Here is a 6,581-nt window from a genome sequence, read left to right as displayed (position 1 = left end):
TCACTCAAGTGCAGTGCCTTGCCTCGCATCCTGTATCGTGATGATGGTGGACGAAGGGGGATGGCTGAGGCTGAACTGTGGCTGTATAGAAATACGACGACAAACAAGTTGGCAACACCCTAAAAGAAAGGCACGGGTCTTAAGGCGATAGAAAAGCACTAGTGTGGAAACCCATCTGCGTGCAATGGCAGTAAAGCCGGCAGAGTGCAAGGGCTTTCCAACACTAAGAGAATAACAAAGAAAGACATGTCGATCCCAGTGCAATGTTCATAAAACTTGGGGTGCAACGACCATGTCAAAGATTTACTGTTTAATCTGCGCAAGCCAGACTTGAGGTGAGATGCCATTTTCTAAAGCTGCAAGAGCTTGTATGATCATAGCTCTATCTGGACCAATTTCCGGCCAAATATTCGCCAATGATACGGGAGGCATTCCTGGAATCATTAAATCATGAACCGGCATCGGCATTGGCCAAGCCCGTGCCACTGCCCACCACTGCATTGGTGTCGTCCATGTCATCGGCACCAGCACCAGAGCCAGAGCACTCAGCAGAATGAAGATCCTCATCACGGGATTGCTGTGGTATTTCTTGTTGCTGGGTAGCTGGCGTCAAGACTCTTCTTGTCAGGCGTTCAGGGACCCACAATGGTTCCGTGCGATCCTGGGGAAAAACACATACAGATCCTCATGCCCATGTCAGCACGGGGTCGGGGCCGTTCCATTGGCCCGTAAGAACATCTTTCCACTTAACATAGCCAATCACAGAGGGCTGAGGGGACACATGTCTATCGGCCGCAGAGCGACCGTGAATATCCAAATTCAAAAAATTAATGGTAAAGAGAGCTAAGGACAGGCATTCTTTAGGAGTATGTTCAGCTCCTATTCCCCCCTTTTGTTTTTGTAAAGTTTCCTTTAAGGTGCGATGAGCACGCTCAACAATGCCTTGCCCTTGAGGATTGTAAGGCAAACCATGAGTAAGTTGCACTCCCATAGTAGAACAAAAAGATGTGAATTGTCTGCCAGTATAAGCAGGTCCATTATCAGTCTTAAGGGACGTAGGTGCACCCCACGCCGCCCAGGCCTCCAGGCAATGAGTAATGACATTACGTGCCTTTTCTCCTGATAAAGCAGAAGCATGAATAATTCCAGAGTACGTATCAACAGAAACATGGACATACTTGAGGTTACCAAAGTCAGGTATGTGTGTCACATCCATTTGCCAGACAACCAATGGCTTCAATCCCCGTGGGTTCACTCCATAAGTAGGGGGATGAAGAAATGTGACACAATGGGGACAGTGTAATACTATCTGCCGAGCATCTGCTCTAGAAATGGAAAAACGCCTACGGAGTGTTAAAGCATTAACATGGAAATTTTGGTGAAACAATTTAGCCTCCTCTAAGGAGGAAGCCAAACAGATCAACTGACCTCTAGTGGCTGAGTCCGCACAGGCATTACCCTGTGATAACGGACCAGGAAGAGAGGTGTGAGCCCGGATGTGCATTGGATAAAAAGGAGCAGTGCGGCTACAGATAAGCTGTTGAAGCTGATTAAAGTAAGCAGATACATTACGGGCATCACTAATAGCTCCCACAGCCTCCAGGATTTTTAATGCTTGCACCACATAGATGGAGTCCGAAATGAGATTAAAAGGAAAAGAACATTGTTTAAAAACCTCAATAACAATTTGTAGTTCTACCCATTGTGGATTTCCAGGAGCAAATTGATGCTGGACAGGGGGAGAATCATTAATTACATAAGCTCCCATTCCAGACTTGGAACCATCAGTAAAAATGTTAACAGCCCCCGGAATTGGACTAGATGAAGTTACTTTAGGGAAAATGATAGGATGTTCTTTAACAAAATGGAGTAACGGATGAGAAGGGTAATGATTATCAATATCCCCTTGAAACGAGCAGCATAGAATAGCCCAGTTATCTAGAGTAGCACTTAAAACACTAAGTTGAACTTTAGAATAGGGTATAATAAGAGAAGAAGGAAATTGTCCGAAAAATTGAATGCTTTGTTGAATCCCTTTAAGTGCTAATGCTGCAACAGCATCAGGATAATATTCTAAGGATTTTCCTGGGGATACATGTGGGTGGATCCATAGCAAAGGTCCATCTTGCCATAGTACTCCAGTAGGCTGCCGCATAGTGGCAAGCACACATAATTGGAAAGGTTTATCACTCTGGAGCCTGCATAAAGTAGCATGTTGTATAGCTTCTTCTACTGTCATAAGGGCCGCTCTAGCCTCTTTAGTGAGGCTACGAGGGGAAGTAAGATCTGGATCACCCCTAAGAGTAGCATACAAAGGCTGTAGCATAACATTAGAAATATGTAAATATCCTCGTATCCAATTAATATCTCCCAGCAGTTTTTGATAATCATTTAGAGTTTGGAGATCCTGAGTTCGTATGGTGATTTTTTGTGGTCGTAATTTGCCATACCCAATTGTTGCTCCCAAATACTTAATAGAATCCCCTGTTTGAACCTTTTCAGGTGCAATATGCAGTCCATATTGAGCTAACAACTTCACTAGGTCTTTATAGGCCTCATGAATTGTCTGCTCTAATTTAGCAGCCAATAATACATCATCCATATAATGAATGATCTTGATGGAGGAATACTTTTGTCTGAGAGGTGCGAGTGTCTTCCCCACATACATCTGACACATCGTGGGACTATTAGCCATTCCCTGCGGCAACACTACCCACTCAAACCTTTGATCTGGTTCCTCGTGGTTACACGATGGAAGGGTGAAGGCAAAACGCTGCGAGTCTTTAGGATGCAAAGGAATAGAAAAGAAACAGTCTTTAATGTCAATAACAATAATGTGCCAGCCTTGAGGAACAGAGGAGAGCAGAGGCAGCCCTCTTTGAATGGGCCCCATAAGTTGCATTTGAGCATTAACTGCTCGTAGATCATGCAGTAGGCGCCACTTCCCTGATTTTTTCTTAATGACAAATATGGGAGTATTCCATGGAGAAGTAGAAGGTTGGATGTGACCCAAGTCAAGTTGTTCTTTAACTAGAGCATGGGCTGCTGCCAATTTAACCGAGGGAAGAGGCCACTGAGGCACCCAAACAGGCTCCTCGGTGAGCCATGTTATGGGTATTTGAGCCCCAGCGGCCCCTAGGAAAAACCCAGACCAAATCTGTCAAGCTTTTCATGACCTTGTACAGGATGCTTACGTCCCTGTAAATGTTTTCCTAGTCCCAAACCTGGCCTATACCCCATACTTTGCATAATTTGTTGAGACACCGGGGAATAATCATTACTAAGAGTGAACCCCATGTCTTTCATCAGATACAGGCCATCTAGGGCCAGGAGAAGCGGACTTGAAGATGCGGCACCCATGACACAACAACAAAAGAAACACAGAAAACAAAAGACACAGACAACAAAAGAAACACAGAAAACAAAAGTGAAAGTACACATTGCAGCTGCAATAAAATATGAGGCTCTCTCTTTCTTTGTAGAGGAGCTGACCCCGCTTTGGTCACGGATCCCACTTACTGGGACTATCCCCGCTTTGGTCGCGGGTCCCACTTACCTGGGACTATCCGGTGCACCACCCCTGACGACTGAAAGTTCTGGTTCCCGGGTCTCGGCACCACTTGTCGCGACTCCCTTGCCCGCAAGGAAGACGCAACAACAGGAATCTTCTTTCAGCCGTTTATTCAGGTCCTTGATATTTCTTCTTCTCTCTCCCGGATGCCTCTCCCAGCCTTAATAAAGCATCTCAAGCCCCAATGCGAAGCTGCCACGTGGAGCTTTCTCATAGGGTGTTAAAAAACCATGCGCCAACTCTCCCAAATAAGGAGTTGTTTGTTACAGACCACAGCGGAGCCAGCGCCATCTTGTAATGGCGACCACAGTCCGCAGAAACGGCTCACCACACTTCACCACAATGTCATGAACTTCCCCTGACCACTGAGTCTGCTGTGAGAAAAACAGAAGACCACAACACAACTTGTGTTCCTTGTGATTGTCAAGGCCAACAAGTACCAGATCAGACTCTGAAGCAGCTCTATGCCACTGACACAGGTCATCCCAGAGACTCAGGAGGTTTGAGGCCAGCCTCAACAACTTAGTGAGATCCTGTGTCAAAATAAAAAATAAAGAGGACTGGACATGTAGCTCATTGGTGAACAGTCCGTGGGTTGAATATCTAGTACTCCTGCCCCATACAAAAGGTGTTTTCTAGGTTAATAGTTGCATATCAGGTACCAGGGGATGTGTTATTTTGCTCATGCAATAAAAACTTATCTGACACAGAAGTTGCAGTTGGAGGCGCCCCTGGTTAAGTTTGCAACAATCCACTGGGATTCTCAATCCCTCTCTTTCTAGCACAGGTCAAACATGTGAGTTGAATGGGTTTGGGGTAGCAATCACAACCCCTGTATCTTTTAGGTCCTTGTTGGTGACACTAATCTCTGCAGTCCATCCAGGAGTACAGTATTATGTGCCTAGATAAAGGCATTTCTAGCAGCTTCTACTTGGCCTTCCCACTACAACAGCCCCCACTCCAACATCAATATGTCAATCCAGAGACACTGCTTGTTTCTGAAAACATTTATTGCATTATGCATTTAGGAACTGTGGGAATAACCACAGAATGGGTTTGTTAAACACTCTGGTCCACTTTGAAAGGAAACTGAGCTAAAAATCCCTTGATTTCCTAACCTCTATAAATTGCTGTTTGGACTGGGGAGCCATAGTGATATTTGGTGTCTCTGGGACTTAGTGTCAATTTAGAGTCAGTGTCCAATAGGAAAAAAATATTTGAATATATCCTTTCCCCCAATGCACATTTTCCCTATTAATAGCAGATAAAGTCCTTTGATGAAGGCTGGGAATAAGATGAACTGTAGAAATTTTCAATAGTGCACTAGGATTCTTCCTCAAGGAAGCTGAACTTTCTATATTCCAGGGGTTCTGTGTCTGTAAACTGGCTCAAGTCTGGCAAATGATGGAGGGACTGTGTCTGTGTTCTTATGATTCAAGGCAGATGTGTGTTCCTTTGTCCCAGAAATGTTTAGTTTAGACACATGAAGTAAGAAGTGAGTAGGCTTTCTGTTTCACTCCTAGGAATATCAGGAGGAGTGAGCAGATGCCATCAGGGCACCAGCCACACTACTCTGTTACTGAGGCTGGTGTCCATTAAAGAAGCCACACCTACCTCAAGGCCTTTGGCTACTGAGTGTTACCACTTCTCCATCTTAGAAACCAATTATGCTCATTATATTAAAGTTTTCACATTCAGAGACTGCAGTTTGTACTCTGAACTCCTAGCCTCATGGAAGCAGAGGAGGTAACAAATTCTTCAAGATTTCTCTTATAAAGTGTCTAAAGCAGTCACATTCTGAGAACCTGTAAACAGAATGCTGGTTGCCAGGGGTCAAGGGGGTGAGACAGTTTTGTTCAAAGGACATAGAATTTCCATTTTTCTTTTTCTTTTTTTTTTAACGTGTACAATATGTTTTATTTTTCTTTAAAAGGGTTCAGGGTTTGGTTTTAAATCAGGCTGCATACCCTTCATCAGTCTGACATCTCTCTCACCATGTCAAACTGGCTTCAGCTAGCAATACTTCATTAAATCCAAAGGAAAAAAATGTTTTGATGGGAAAAAATCCAGTTCTGAGAACAATTAACATTAGTCTGTAATTTAAAATAAAATGAGGGCTAATGTTTCACTTTGTTTTATATACCCTTCTTCTCGCTTAGAACCAGGAATGTAGTTCTCCTAACTCGGGCAGGCACTGGTACTGATGGAGGCTGCATGCATGTGAATGCACATACCTATACTTCCCCCTCCCCCAAACAACATTCAGAGCATGTCAAATGGAAAAGGTTTCTGATGGCATTGATCCAAAGAGTTGAAAGTATATCTGAACTTAGAGGCTATGATATTTTGATTTGATCTCGAGTCTGTGTTAAAGGAATCTATTGTCATGTTCAGAAATAAAAAAGAATTTTGGATAGTACCATCATTTTTTTTACTTGAAAATTCTAGAAACAATGTCAAAAAGCATTATTTTGCTTTGTTTGCTGGGATGAGGGAAAGGAGAATCTACAGATTTGTATTTAGTTAAAAATCGAAAACAACTCCGGCAATAGGAAATAGGCAGTTCACATAGCCGGCCAACGTCTGAGGTATCATCAGTGAGAGACGAGGTCCTGTGCCATTCCTACTGGCCTAGCTGACACTAACAAAATGGAAAGCTTATGGCTCTGCACAGCAAACTCCAGCAAGACAAGATGACTCTAAGCCTGTATTCAGAGCCTTAGAAGCAGGGCACTATTATTTAATATTTAGGTGAAAAGAGTGCAAGAACCCCTGATGGTGCCCTTCTACTTGCTTTGTCAATACAGCCTGGTCATAACTGCCTTCTGCAAATGAGGGGAAAAACAGCTTTTCTTTCTAAATCAGCACATTGAACCCAGCAGAGATTTGCAAAAATGCTACTATACCACTTCATAAGCAACACAGTCCCTTTGCTTCTCATTGGGTTGCCTGGTATCTTCTACCCTGTTTATAGCATTGCTGGTTCTGAACCAGTGACTTTTTTTTTTAA

The sequence above is a fragment of the Spermophilus citellus genome (assembly GCF_964194105.1).
Source record: "Spermophilus citellus genome assembly, chromosome: 5".
In the NCBI taxonomy this organism is placed as follows: Eukaryota; Metazoa; Chordata; class Mammalia; order Rodentia; family Sciuridae; genus Spermophilus; species Spermophilus citellus.
Note: the sequence above shows the minus strand (reverse complement) of the source record.